Here is a 15,392-nt window from a genome sequence, read left to right on the forward strand (position 1 = left end):
TGGAGAAGCCTGTACTCAGTCACAGAGGTAGGGAAGCAACCAGGCCTACCTCATCCATTCGGCTGCCTGGTACCCAGCACCCACTAGCCACCAAAAGGAACTGTTCAATGTGTGAGGGTGAGTGAACACTGAAAGCTTCCCAGGTCCATCTTGCTCCTCTCTCCTCTCGGGCTACCCAGCCCCGGTTCTCATTGACTCTCTACAAAACTGGATGCAAGCCTAGTGTGTCCAGATGGCTGCCACAGACCCTCCTTGGACACTATGGCAGACTCTTCTCCACGGGAGGAGGATGGGACAGGCCTGGAGCAGTGAGTGACAGCAATATCTCCTTCTCCTCCCATCTCATGTGACCATCACCTCAGCGAGCTGCACCTTTGGCTTAGAGGAAAATTATATGGGCTCAGAGCACCCGCCCCCCACTGTGGCAGGGGTTGGGGGTGAAGAGAATCAGTCACCACAGCATCTTCTGCTCAGCCTCCAACACACATCACCAACATCACCAGGAGATGCCTTCCTCCAGAGCCCACCCCACTCCATCCTGCTCTGGGAACCCGCCTCACTCTACCTTGTCAGCTCTGCCCTCTTCCCTGGACACACACAAAACCACCCTGTTTTATATTCTACAGTGTACAGGAAGGAAGAAAGAGGTCATTAGATGTCTAATGAATTAATACATTAAGGACAACTGAATGAGCAATATTCCTGTCTTGAGGCCTTTTGTTTTGAAAGTACAACTCTCAGTGGCAGAGAGAAGAATTCAGCACAGAGCAGACACACAGACATGTCCGAACCACCACCCACTGCCCAAGGATGAAACACTGGTGGACTATAACTCTTTTCTAGACTTATCCTTTTCTGTTTAAAAGATTCATGCTGTCACTGTCTGAAGAACCTCCTTGGCATACACATCCTAAGAGTAGCTGTTTTGGCAACGCCCTGTCCTTATCAAGATCACCTTGAAACTAGGGTTTCATCATGAAAGTTTTCACTGGGCTTTATCTCCAAGACACACACTCAGATGGAGTGGAGTTGGGACTCCTCCAGGACAGTGATCCAGTTCATACCGACCAGTCCCAGTTCCTCCGCCGTAATGTTGTTTTAAGCCTAGAAACTGGGCAGCCATCTGTGGCCGGACTCTCTCAGGGAGTCCAGCTCTTCGGTCCCTGCTAGACAGTGGAGGAAGACTCCAGGCCCATGGAGGCTCAAGGACACAGCTTTCCTCTACACTGCAGAGCCTCAGGAATCCGGTGTTGGATACAGACGCGGTCAGTTCTACTAACGCTACAGACCTCCACCTCACTTCTCATGCTGTGCTGCTGTGCAACATTAGTTTAACTGGACAAAGATGTGCTTATGCTGTGGAACAGTACTTTAGCTGTGCAGAGATGTGCTACATTTTGTTTACGCTGTATCTGTTTAACTGTGTAAAGATGGGTTGCATGTGTTACGCCTTGTCTGACTACGGCACCTGACTGGTCTAACAAAAAGCCGAATGGTCAACAGCTAGGCAGGAAAGGGATAGGCAGGGCTGACAGGCAGAGAGAATAAAGAGGAGGAGAAATCCAGGCAAAAGAGAAGAACGAAGAGAACAAGGGAAGAAGGGCGGGACATTCCCGGAGCCAGAAGCCAGGCAGCTGTCAGGCAGCCAGACACAAGAAGTGGGAAAATAGGACACTACACTACATACATACATACATGCATGCATACATACATACATACATACATACATACATACATACATACATACATAACGAAAGGAAGGAAGGAAGGAAGGCTAAAAGCCCCAAGGCAAAAACAAAGTGAAACAGGTTACGTCCTAAGAGCTAGCAAGAAACGAGTCTAAGCTAGGCTGAGCATTTGTAACTAATATGGTCTCTGTGATTTGGGAGCTTGTTGGTGGCCCAAAAGAACACTGTCCTGTTTCATGGAGGCAAAACTGGAGGACAAGCTTGTCAGCTGGAAGCATGTGCCTGGTTCTCATATTCTACTCACACAAGCACTGAAATCTTCCTGAAGAACTTTCCAGAACACCAGCAAATAAGTTTGATTCTTCATTTAGTTAGCTTTAGTGACTGTAACCAAATACCTGTCAGAAACAAACAAACAAACAAAAACAAAACCCTGAAGGGTAGAGCAGTTTCTTCGGCTCAGTTTCAGAGGGTTTCACCCAGTGCTTGGCACTGTTGCTTCCTGGGCCTGTGGTACGGAAAGCACCATAGAGACAGAGCCAGCTCGCCTCATGGAAGACAGGAAGTAGAGAAGAAGTAAGAAGAAAAGGGACAGGGCCAAGTTACACGCTTCAGACATACCCCATTAGTGGCATGGCTCCTCCAAGTGTACCCCACCTTCCACAGTTTCGCTGCTCCCCAATAGTCCATCAAGATTTGACTCTTTAAACATCTAAACTATTGATGAAGCAAAGCCCTCAGAATCAAGTAGGATCTGAAAATGCCCAAATGTCCTCTCAGACACCCTGCTTCATAGATTCCCTAGGTGTGTCCAAGCAAGACGTGATTAACCACCAGTTGCTTTCAGAATTAGCACATGTTTGCTCAGGGCTTGATGAACTCACACACACACATGGTCACCCCTGGTATTCAGATCATCCCTCACAGTCAGAAGTGCCAGGTGGCTTTTCCCAGGCCACCCCATCTCACATGGCTCTCTTTTGGTCTCTGCCTACCTCGTGTGGAGCTGAAGGACCCATGCACCTCTCCACCTGGTAACAGCATGCTGCCCGTGGCAGGTGACTGCTGCAGTCTGCATCTCGATCTTCCATCGCTGTGTGTGGTTCCCTGGAGTCCTCCACCACCCTCCGCTCCACACAAGCTGCTCGCTTCCTGTCCCTGCCTCTTTCATAGCAGAAGCTTCCCTGATCCCCACTGCAGAAGTCTGAGGGTGTCTTTTCGTCCTTGGCAGAGGTCTATCCTTCCTGGGACAAGGAAGCACTGTCTGTATGAGCCTCCAGAGAGTTCAGGAAAGTTCCTGACACCTGTTGGCTGGCATCACCTAGATCAGCCATGGTGAACACAGAGGCTATGCTGAGTCCTAGGAGCCACTCCAGAGAGATGCTGAATGGCAGTGGCCATGTCCCCTCTATGTCCCCTCTCTCTCCTGCAGTCCTGTCATCATAGTGCATAACTGTGTGTTGGTGGGGGGGGGGATTGCTGTCAAGGCCTAACAAGGGCTACTCTTGGCCATCCTCCCTCTCTAGAGCTGACCAAACCCCTGTGGACAACTGTGGAAGGCAGAGCAGTCCTAATTGTTTCCCAGCCTGCAGGCTTCCTTTCGGGGGAGGTGGCTTGGGCACGAGTTTCCTGGCCCAGTCTAGCCTCCTTGACTCTGCTGAGCCCCAGGCCCCTCACTGCATCCAGGGTGTAGCCTCTGTGTGTCTATGTGGCCCCCCGCTGACAGTTGACTGCTGTTCCGGAAAGGGTGCGCTGTGACTCACAAAATCATACCTCTTTGTGACAGGAGTCCCTGAGCCTTGGTGCAAGCCACGTGTTTTACGGAGAAAGGAGAACTGAGGCGTGTTCAGGTGGCAGCCATCAACAACAGCGCATGGCCACTCGGTCAGTTTGAGCCCTAGATCTCCTGCCACTCTGTGCAGACGAACTTTTTGTCTCTCTTCCTTGTGACATCATGCTTCGCTCTTCAGCACCCTACCTAGGAGGCTGGCGGTGCTCTGCACACAGGGGAATGAGCAGTTGAACCACAGGTGAGCTTGGGAGGCAGCAAGCCCATCCCTAGGGAGGAGACTTGAAGCAGAGGCTATCAGACTTCCAAGGTACCCTGGAGAGGAAGTACACACTATATTGGAGGCACATGGCTTTGTATACCTCACTCCAGCTACAGAACAACTGAGGGCCCAGGTCTGGGAACTCAACACAGAGAGACAGGCAAGGCTTGGGCCAGTTCCAAACAATGGGGGGACAGGGCCAGATGAGAAGGGCAGGGAGCTGTTTGCAGAGAGTGTTTCCCAGGCAAACGCATCAGAATCCAGCCCCACACCCCAAGACTCGGGAGGCCCAGGAATGCCCAAGAAGGATTCACTTCTGACACTAACTGTGAATTTAGGGTCTTCAGGACCACTCCCAGATTAGCACCTCCCTGGAGAGTATGGGACTCCTTGGATTCAGCACGGCCTCGGTGCTGACAGCATGGCTGATCTCGGTGATGCTAGCCAACCTGGACATGTGTGAGGAACGCCCCTGAACTCTCTGGAGACCCATACAGACTGTGCTTCCTTGTCCCAGTGATGGCTTGTGATGGCAGACGTGGCTCACGGCACATCTGAGGCTCCCTGAGACTTGGAGTGTAGGGTGCTTATTCAGGGTCAGCCACCGAGTTGGAGCTGACCATGGTCTCCCTTCGTTCTCTTGAGTGCAGCCAAACCCAGAGTTCTCCAGGAATCAGGCACTTATCAGGCTGGACAAACCAAGGGCAAAAAGGTGACTGAGGACCCAGAGCCAAGCCTTTCTTTCGGGTCAGATCAGCCCTTAACTGTGCAGTATAGTTGTTCCAAATACTGTGGGAAGCATTCTTTTAAGGGAAAAACCTCTGTAGGCTTCTTATCTGAAATTCAAATTCCCCTACTGTTCTATATTTTTCTTTGTAAACCTCGGCAGCCCTACCCTCAACACAGACCCACAACCCAGCCTATCAAAACAGGAGGGCCATCCCGGAAGATCTGAGCCTCAGGGCTGGGACAGGTCCACCATAGCCAGAGTGTGTCAAAGCCCTTCAGAGACACTCCAGGACAGCTTGACCTCATTCTGCACAGCAGAATGCCCAAGCCAAGATTCATGGGGGCATGATCAGATAGTGCAGGAGAAGGTGAACAGTGCAGTTTAAATGTCCTATAAAATATCTTAAAAAAAAGAGAAAGTCACATGATACCCACAAGACCACACTGTGGCGTTATGAAATGCCACCCATCATTTATTATCAGCTGGCAATATTCTGCCACGCTGGTCTCCAATCTGTTTTCATTATCCTTTTCTTTCTCCTCTTCTCTTCTCTTCTCAACTCTTCTCTTCCCTTTCCTTTCCTTTCCTTCGAATGTGTGTGGTCATGCAGCATAGTCTGAGGTCAAAATCAGTTCTTAGCTAAGAAAGACATTGAACTTATATTCTTCCTGTCTCTGCCTCCTGGGTTTCCTGGTTAATACTATTTTCTTAACTTCCTTATTTCAGACAAGGTTCATATAGTCCAGGCTAGTCTTGAGTTCCTGGTCCTCTTGCCTTCATTCTGATGATTGGGGATCTCTCAAGTGCTGGGGTTACAGGTGTGTGCTCCCACGCCTGGCTGCCTGTTTTCTTTAAGAAAAAAGGAGACTTGGAAAGATGACTCAGTGAATAAAAGCTGTTGCTTGTCAGGCATGAGGACCTGAGTTCAGATCATCCATGTAAAAACATAAATACCCGAGTGGGGCTGTACACAGACAAACACTTGTAACCCTAGCACAATGGAGTCAGATATAAGAGGAGCAGATCACTAGGGCTTGCTAGACACTAGCCTACCTCCGGGTTCGCTGAGAGACTTTGTTTCAAAAGAATGAAATAGAGAGTTCCATAGCAGGGCACCTGACATCAACCTCCTCTGGCCACACAGCGAGGCAAACACTCCCAGGCACATGTGTACATACACTACATTCACACGCATGCATACACACAGAAGGAGGAAGAGGAGAGGCAGGAGAGGGGGGAGAACAAAAAGAGGAGGAGGAAGAGAAGAAGGATGGGGAGGAAGAGGAGGAGGAGAGGGAAGAAGAAGAGGAGGAAAAAGAAAAAAGGGAATAGATTGGTGGATGGATCAGTGAACAGGGGAAGGAAGGACGACTGAGTGGATGGATGGATGGATGGATGGATGGATGGATGGATGGATGGATGGATGGATGGATGGGTGGGTGGGTGGGTGGGTGGGTGGGTGGATGGGTGGGTGGGTGGATGGATGGATGGATGGGTGGATGGATGGATGGATGGATGGATGGAGAAATGGAGAGAGTGAAGGAAAGGGGGCAATCTGAAGGAATCTGGCTGTGGGTGACGGGATTAAAGGAGAAGAGGTAGCTAGAGCTGTAAGGGATGGGTGATAGCTGGAAGATCTATGTCGTATGAAGGCGACTCTGAAGAGCACTGTCAGTGGAAGAGACATTTCCCCTCCCCACCACAGGATTCTCCTGGGCCAGCCCTGTGTGATCCATCAGAGCCTCGTCCTAAAGAGGTCTCTGTGCCCAAGCACCTCAAGATCATGGAAGGCACGTGCACCCAAAAGGCAGACCGTGCTCACCTCTGAATCCTGCTCTGAAAGAGATCTCCACTCTTTCCTGCTGGAGTGACCCGAGGGACCTGCCACCATCCAGTATCCTGCCAGACCACTGCACAAGCAGGTGTCACTTAGAATGTGCTCGCAGGCCACCTCTGAATCCTGCTCTGAAAGAGATCTCCACTCTTTCCTGCTGGAGTGACCCGAGGGACCTGCCACCATCCAGTATCCTGCCAGACCATTGCACAAGCAGGTGTCACCAGCAGAAAAACCCTTAGAACTGTTTCCAGTGGGTGTGGCCTGTCTTCTCCCTGGCATTTCCTTGGCAGGAGAACCCTGCACCGGAGTACAGGCGGTGTGCAGGGGACATGGGCCCTGGGTTACAGGACAGCAAAAGAGAGAGCATAGACTCTCCCGCTCTTGCTTCTCAGCCTCACACGGCAGCCCGGGGACACCACGTTCTGCCAATACAGACAGGATCCCCATTATGAGGCCCAGAGAAGTCATCCACCTGACATAAGCTGGTCCACCCAGCTCTCTCAGTGCCACTCTTCCTGGCCATGCCCATGAAGGTGCCCTGCTCCTCACAAGGCAATGGTGTTGCCACCAGGCATGAGGCAAGCCCATAGCCACAGGGGCAGAGTCAATGCACAGGAGCCTCGGCCATCCATATCCATGGTAGGGCCGCTGTTGCCATGGAGAAAGAGAGGACCCCTGACCTCACGAGTGCCTTTGTACCTGGCCTTCAGCTGACTTAGCAGGACACAGTATGGCTGGGCTCTGGGGTTAGGAAAGCTGGGTGAATCCTTCACGCTGGCTGGGCTCAAGCAAACTCCTTAAGCTCCCTAAGTCCCAGGAGACAAGTGTGAGTCGAGGCCTGGATGAGATGATGCCCACGGGCCACCAGCTCAGCATGTCCCTGTTAAATGGACAGTGACTGCAGAGCAGGGCCAGATGACCTAGCTTCTCCCAGCACCGTCTACCACCCACTGGGCAAGGCCCTCAACACAGGCTCTTAGTAGGCATTCGATAGCTATCCTTGGAGCTCAAGGGGAAAATTGACTTTTTTTGTGCTATGAGCAGCCAGGGCCTTCGGATCGATAATGGCCTCCGCCTCTGGCTTATTAAGTGGCAGCCCTATGCTGCCCAGAATAGCAGAAGAGGCGGAGAGGGTGTGGAGCCTACAGATGGCACGTGGCTGGTGCACTGCAAACAGACTGATGGGGTAGACGCCAACGCCTCTGCTCTGGTCCACTCACCTGGGGGCACTCCCTCCAAGGTGAGAGGAGCTGATCTCTGCCCACACTTTGCCCTAGAAGAGTTGCCACGTAACCAAGGTACACTTCTGATCACCCCTACCCCTCTAGGATCTTATCTGACACACACACTCCAAGAGCCCCAGCCTGCAAGTTTCTGAAATCAAAGATACATGTTGGTGACAGCTGCGGGTGAGCCGGCAGCCCAGAGGGTAGAATCCAGGAGGACTCTGCTTGCCTCTTCAATGCCTGTGCGAACCAGAGAGGCCCAATTGCCTGGCCCCGTCTAGCCTTGACTGCCCAGCATCTCTCTGATGTTCTACCTGGCTTCATCTGCCACCTCAGGAGCAGCCTCTCTCCAGTCCCTGCTTCTCACTAACCCCAGCCTTTGCATGACTATCCGGGCCACCTAGGACTGGTGGATTGTGAACTGACTCAGGACACTACCAAGTCTTCTGGGCTCTACCAGGGCAGATTTCCACACTGAGGAATCTCAGATGGTCCTGGCTACCACAGGGGGCATTGTACCCATTAGTACTAGAGAATAGAACTTGGTCCAAAAGGACCCCAAGGGTTCCTCTAAGGACCAGGGGCCTGGAAAGACCTCTAGAACACAGAGGCCAAGGGAACACTTCAGTCAAGAAAGGAGGCACACCAGCGTCGGGGTAGCGGCCTGGGAACCAGGACAGTAGATAGGACAAAAGCCATGGGTCGAACCGGGTCACTGATTCTACCGCATTGCCACCACGCCAGGAGCCCTGTACAGGACCAAGTCTTGTGGAGGAAGACTCCATCCTAATGACACAATTCACAGGTGGGTCTGCCACAAACTACAAGCTCCAAGTGTATCGTGGTCTTCCTGCCTAGGAGAGTGGGTGACCAATGTGTCACCTTCACAAAGAAAATAAGACAGTCAAGACCTCAGCTGTGGTTCCTATCAGCTGGGGACTCCCACTCACTGCCTCACAGAGGCCCTTGCCCCAGCCAGCTGCGCTGTTTCAAATGACAATGGCCCCAGCCAGCAGGAGATCTCTCCCTCCTCTAGAACCAGCAACAGTTTAAAACAGCTGTCCCCTCTCCCAGAGCTCCTCTCTGGTGCTCAATCTCCCTCCGTGACCCCTCCCCTCTGAGGGTTTATGCAAATCCCAACTTCAGGATTGTTTCTTAATGTCAAAATGCAGGCGGATGAATGTCAGATGCGGCTGCAGACTTGGTTGGGACTGTGCTTGATCGGCCAGCTTGTAATTTCCTCCAAACCAGAGGGATCAGCTTCTAAAGCCTGTCCTCAATAAACACTTCCTCTCCGCCTGCCTGTCATCCTGTCCCCAGACTTGGTGACAGCTGCAGGACCCTTAATCCTTCCTCCACTCACAAACCAAACCCCTATGGAGCCAGGAGTCAGAGAACTCTGGCCAATTAAGCAGGGCACAATCTGGTCCCTGGTATTACCACCATCATCCCACCAGTAGCGCCAATAGTGTCACCAAGCTCACAGCATCATATCTGTTAGTCATTGGTTTCCCACGCCCACCATGCCCACTGTCACCAGAATTCCTGGATCCCCACACCCATCCAGACTTGGCTTACTTTGAAAGTGGAACCAAGGAGCAGTCAGAGGAATTAACAAAAGGATATATAACCAATTTAAAGAAGTGGGAAAGACTTGAGCAGCCATTCTACATAGAAGGTACAAATAGCCACCAGCAGGCAAAAAGACAGTCACCAATCAATAAAAACAAATCAGATCATGAAACACCCACATGCCCCCAGGGACGGCTACTATCACAGCCAGAAAGTGGCCAGAGTCGGTGAGGATGTGGAGAAACAATCTGATGCTCGGCCAGCAGGACACAAAACGGTGCAGCTGGTATGGAAAATAGCCTGGTGGCTCTTTGAAAAGTTAACAACCACTGTTGGTCCCAACAACTCAACTTCTGCCTATCTGTTCACACACACAAAATTGAAATCCAGGGCTCTAACAGAGGTTTCTCCACTGCGTGTATAACAACACTGCTCACAACTGTCAACACACTGTGGACAGTGCATGGAGCAGAAACATGCTAAGTTCATATGCACTGCAATTCAGCCAGGAAGGGGACACCCACGGGGTAAGCCCTGAGGACAAGACGCTTGGTGAAATAACCGGCACGAAATCCCAAGTGCTGTGTGGTCCCTCTCTCATGGGGAATCCTCTCTGGCGGCAGTTCCTTGCATGGTGTCCGGAGAGCAGCATTGCACGGTGGCAGAAAGTGTAATGGAGGCTGGGGAGAGGAAGGGGCGGAGCCTGAGGTGGGACGAGCCCGTGAGTGGCAGTGACAATGGTGAGACACACATGCACACACCCAACTGTGCACGCAGAAACACCACCACAGTGAACAGAAGCTGTGCTTTGAGCAGGTTTTTTCTTTGTTCTGTGTTTCGCTTTGTTTGGCTCTGTTTTCTAGAGACAAGGTCCCTCTCACTAGGTGGCCCCAGATGTCCTTTAACTAGTCCTCCTGCCTCAGCTCCCCAAGTGCTGGTATTCACCTGTACCATGAAAAGAAACCTACCCAACAACTGGAATCTGGTTTTCCGAGATGTCCCAACAAAGGACACATCTGCTCCTGCCTCACTCACTCACCCTGGCCTCCTCAGTATACCAGACACTTCTCCAGTCCCTTCATTCTGGCAGTTGTCACCCTTCCCATGGCTAGCCCCATTCATAGGGCCAACAACAACAATCTATTTTTTCTCCTAGCAACCTGCCTTCTCCACCTCCTTGAGGAACAGGTGCCTGAGGTCTACAGGACAGAAGCTGACCAAATGCTTCTTCATTCATACCACCCACTGCGCGTGATCCCACTGACTCCTGACTCCCCTCCCCCATATCATCCCTTGTCAGCAGGAAGAAGCCAGACAAGAACACTCGTGCGTCCATAAACCAGAGTCTGGGATGTTATGGCGGAAGTTCCACCCCAGGTCTCTCCCCATCTCCCTCCAAACCCTGCTGCATCTCAAAAAGCCCGATAAATGGTGGCCCCTCCCCAGAGATGATTGTCTCCTCTGGGGGCATTATATCTATTAAATGGGGGCTTTTTCTAACTCAGTTTGATCTGGTCTGATTTGGATTGCTTCATCGGTGGCAGAGAGGCTTATTGGGTGTAGAAACTTTTCACACCGCTCATGCCCTGCTCAGGGTATAAATTTCAGCACATTTTGGACACTACAGGAAGCTGAGGTTAGTTGTGAAGCCCAACGCAAAACCATAAATGTACTTTCAGCATGAATTTGGGGATGGGGAGAGAGCTCGGTGGGTAAAAGTACTTGTCACACAAATGTGAGGAACCGGGTTTGGATCGCTAGCACCCACATAAATGCTGGGTGGATGTGACAGCCTGTTTGTAATCCCAGCACTTGGAAAGCAGAGATGGGAATCCTGGAGCAGGCTGGCTAGTGAGGCTCGCCAGATTGGCAATCTGCTGTTCAGGGAGAAACCACTCCTCGATCTGTAAGGTGGAGCATAATCACGGAAGACACAAGGTTAACTCCATATGCATGTGCACACATGTTCATCTGTACCCACATACATGTGTATTCCCAAGCAATGCAAATATATGCATACCACATACATATATACATACAAATGATGGCTTTTTTGCAAAAACTTTTTTGGAATTTGATCTTACAATTCTTCGTTACTAATGTGTAGCTGCAGTACCGTATTGCAGTACGGATGGTTGCATACTCCTCATTTAAAGAGAGGGTTTGCCCGCTCTAACTTCAGCCTGGGGCGCTCTCACACTGACCAAATGGACACACAAGGACAGCAGGCCAGGCAGGAACGGGAGAGCCATGCAACAGTGAGTGGAAGTGAGGGCTTGCTATTAGCCAAGGTCCTCAGGGCTCAAATGCCAGCTTGGGGAGGGAGACTCACACCCTATCAAGACTCCTTAGAAATCCCAAGGTACAGGAGAGCAGGCTGGTGGGGGTGGGTGCAGGGAGCTCCAGCTGGCATTGGTGTCTAGAGCCACTGGATGGTGGTAAAGTGACTTCAGATCACAGCCTTCAGGAGCCAGCAGCAGCAGGCAAACCCCCGTCCCTCTGCTGATGGTGCCTCCCTGATGTGTACAGGGACAGACCCAGACCTGGACAGCATCCCACCTGGGGCCCGGAGGCTCTAAGCCTGCATTTTTTTGCAGTCACCAAAGGCAAAAGACCACACACTGGCCCCCATCCCCAGGGCTCCCTCATTGTCTCTTCCCATTTGAAAGCCAAGAAAGTCTAGGGCAGCCATCTTGCCTACTGGGTGACAGATGCCTGCCAGCAACTGGGACATCAAAGTGTCACCATCCCCAGTCTGCTCTGCCAAAGGCTGGGGAGCCCCCAGCTTCCCACAGAAGAAAGCTGCTAAGTGAGAAATGAAAAATAAAAATAGAAGCCCCACCTTCCACTGAGGCATGATTATGAGAAACTAGAATAAAAAAATCCAACAAGGGAGGAGGCTGGGTCAGGACAAAGGCAGCAGAGAAGAGACTGAGGGGGTAACTACATTGAGGATTAAAGATGCCTCTTCAGAAACAAACAGAGCTCCAGGCAACAATGTATGCAAATCCATGCAAATTACTTAGAGACAGTGAGGTGAGGTTTCTCCGGAGACAAGGGGGAGAGGAGAGGCTTGGTGTGGGACAGACCTCCAGCTGCTACTTCAGGACCTTCTAGGAGAAAGCAGAGCCACTGCCCCAAAGCAAGGGTCCTCCTCCACAGATCAGGTGACTTGATGTTTGGTCCATCCACCTCCTCCCGGCCTCCCTCACGCCGTGGTGGGGCTGGCTTTGAAATCCATGGAATGGCTCTCAGCACCATGCAGCCCTCCTCCTCAGAGGGAGGCCTGGATTTGGATGGTTCCATGAAGGTGCCTCCTGCAGGAAATCCACCACTGCTTCCTGCCCGTGTTTCCCCGCACAAAGCCACTGTCTGCACCTCAGATGCCGTCTACCCTAACCCTGCATTTTGCCCCAGTGGTCTGAGTAGCTGGGCAGGTCCTGCATGTCCACGCTGCAGGATCAGCGTTAGGGAGAGACAACTGAGTGGAGACACCCACACACACCACTCAGCGATGCCCATAATCTGATGGCAATCACTCCTCCATCTCCAGAAGAAGCTGATGAAAGAACTAATCACATGCTTATGGCATAGTGGGGAAACTGAGGCCCAAAGGCCAGCAATGATTCCCCAAGTCTTGGCATGTGTGAGTCTTCCCTAATAGGCTACCATGACTGACCATGTGCTTCTCTACAACTACTCTGGCTATAAATTAGGCAACCTGACTTGTTAAGGAGTTGACTCCACTGTCTTATATTAAAGTCCTAACTCTAGAACCTCAGAGTGGGACAATGTTTGCAGTCAGGGTGTTTAAGAGAAAATATGACGAATGACCTTTTAAGAAAGGAGACCAAAACATAAGCATGAAGGACCCAGACCCTCACCCAGGCCCCTGACAGGCTGCAGAAAAGACCCAGCAAGATGTAGGCCTCTGACTCAGCAACATGTGCTGAGCCCCCCTTCCCCGACCTTCCCTAATTACTGGGAATAAACACCAGATACTCTCCATATGGCAAGGAACCAATCAGAAGTTAGCTGGAGGGCTCTGGAATACAGAGCGTAGCAACTGCCCTGGGAGGGCCTCTAAGCATAGCAACCTTGCTGCAGCTACCCCTGGCAAACCAACTCAGGACAGTTAGTGCACCAACCTTGAGACTGTTGTGGACTCCAGACACACCCCTTGTTCTACCCTAATATATTCCCTGCCCCACTGCTGCTCGAGGTCCTCCTGCTTCACCTGCTGTGTCTAGTGGACCGAGAGGGAACCGAGTTAGCCTGTAAAATTAAAGACTCTGCTTTTGCATAGGATCAGGTCTCTTGGTGATCTTGGGGTTCAGAGTTTGGGCACAGCAAGCACAAACTAATTTGAGAATGCAGGGGATCACACTGTACAGCAGAGAGCAACGCTTCTGGGGGACCAAGCCGCCCATGCCATGACTGAGAAGCAAGCTTGTGCTATGTGGGCCACAGGCCATGTGTCATGGTTCCTACAATGACCCACCTCACAGCACTGTGGCTTCCATTAAAGAAGACAGCCACCGAAAAACCAGGGGTTGGGGCAGGAATATGGTGAGACACACAGGAATATGGTGGTCCACACCTCTGCTGGGTTCTTAACTAGAAAATGAGTGAACTTAAGAGAACACATGGCTGGTGGCTGACACCAGGTCAGTGTAGCTTTAGAGTAGTCAGATTCACAGTGGGACCTGACTGTGACAATGGCAGGTGACACAGAAGGGCACCCCACACACACACGCACACACACACACACACACTCCACACATACTCCACACACTCCACACCCTACACAAACACACATACACCACACACACACAATACTACATCTACATAGCACACACACACACACTCCACACATACTCCACACACTCCACACCCTACACAAACACACATACACCACACACACACACACTCCACACATAGTCTACACACTCCACACCCTACACAAACACATATACATCACACACACAATACTACACCTACATAGTACACACACACACACACACCCTACACAAACACTCATACATCACACCCACAATATTATACCTACATAGTATACACACATACACACACACACACACACACACACACACACACACACACACACACACCTCACCTTTGAGGCTGAGAACCCATCCGCAGCACTGGCTACTCCCCTCTTAGCAAGAGGCCTCCCCTCACCAGCAGACTTGGTTTCAGGTTCCACCACCTCAGATTGACTCATAAGCCCTCAGGCTGGCTGTTGGCCACAGAGAGGAACTCACATAATACCCACTGCCTGCTGCACGTGTCGGCTGGCTGTCCATCACCTGCCCACTCAGAACCAGGCACGGGAGGACGAGAGAATGAAGGCTGTGGTCCCCTGCATCACCTTGAACCTCTGCACCACTGACAGCCCCAGCAGCTGTAATTAACATGACACCGCTGACATCTAAATAATACAACAGCTATTATAAATAATACGCGCCTGATGAAGATCAAGTTATTTATAAAAGAATTAGTGTTGGCACGTGAGCATGGGTGCCTGTTGAACAGCAGGGACACTGAGGCTTCTGATCTGAATTTCTATGGGGCCTGATGAGCCTCCTTAGGAAGACAGACCTTGAAGTTTCCTCTGCTATTTGCAAACTAATTCCTGGTAATGAAGAAATTAGCGTGGAAAGTGAGACTGGAGCTGGAGACAGAAGTGGGGGAAGAGGCATCTGGCCTGGTGTCCCTCCCTCGTGAAACCATGGAGAACGGTCACTGTTTGGCATGTTGGGAATGGCAGTCCAATGACACAAGTTATCAGGTCCAAAGGCCAAATCCTACCATAGGAAACCACAAATGACATGTATCTTGGAGGGGCCTCACCTTCTGGAGAGTGGACACTGGGTTCTAGGGACCCAATGGCATACCAGCTGTCCTCTCCCTCACCCTGCCACCAAGCTTAATCTGAGCCTAGATCCAGAATTCCCATATATAGGTCCCGGCTTCTGGAAGCTTCACACCAACCCTTTCTCCAACACTGAAGGAGTGTTGCCATGGCTTGGATGGGCTACAAAACAGAAGACAGTCATCTGGGCCTACAGTCCTATCCAAAGTTGAGGAGTCATGTCTGCTAACAGCCTGAAGGGGTGTCCCACGCAGAAACAGAGTTCCCAAGCATGTGTGTCCTCTGATCTGTCCCTTGTCCCTCACCTACCAGGGGCTTACCTGTGGTTTCCACCCTGCTGACCTCATCTAACCCTAACCTCTCCCAAGGTCCCCTCCCCTCCGTCTCTGGCTAGC

The 15,392-nt window shown here is 51.3% G+C and overlaps 1 long non-coding RNA gene across 3 annotated transcripts; it reads left to right on the plus strand.

The window, feature by feature from the left end:
- Nucleotides 1–23: 23 nt before the first annotated feature.
- On the plus strand, nucleotides 24–10,725 carry LOC121136260. 3 transcript variants are annotated; one of them, XR_005873407.1, is made up of 3 exons: nucleotides 24–117; nucleotides 3,475–3,718; nucleotides 10,261–10,725. It is a non-coding gene; the product is annotated as an uncharacterized LOC121136260 (long non-coding RNA). The 3 variants fall into 3 exon arrangements; XR_005873406.1 differs by lacking the exon at nucleotides 10,261–10,725 and adding an exon at nucleotides 6,175–10,254; XR_005873408.1 differs by lacking the exon at nucleotides 10,261–10,725 and adding an exon at nucleotides 6,175–10,254 and having other exon boundaries at nucleotides 90–1,265.
- The last annotated feature ends 4,667 nt before the right edge of the window (nucleotides 10,726–15,392 follow it).

Source organism: Mesocricetus auratus, unplaced genomic scaffold (assembly GCF_017639785.1).
Source record: "Mesocricetus auratus isolate SY011 unplaced genomic scaffold, BCM_Maur_2.0 Super-Scaffold_100055, whole genome shotgun sequence".
In the NCBI taxonomy this organism is placed as follows: Eukaryota; Metazoa; Chordata; class Mammalia; order Rodentia; family Cricetidae; genus Mesocricetus; species Mesocricetus auratus.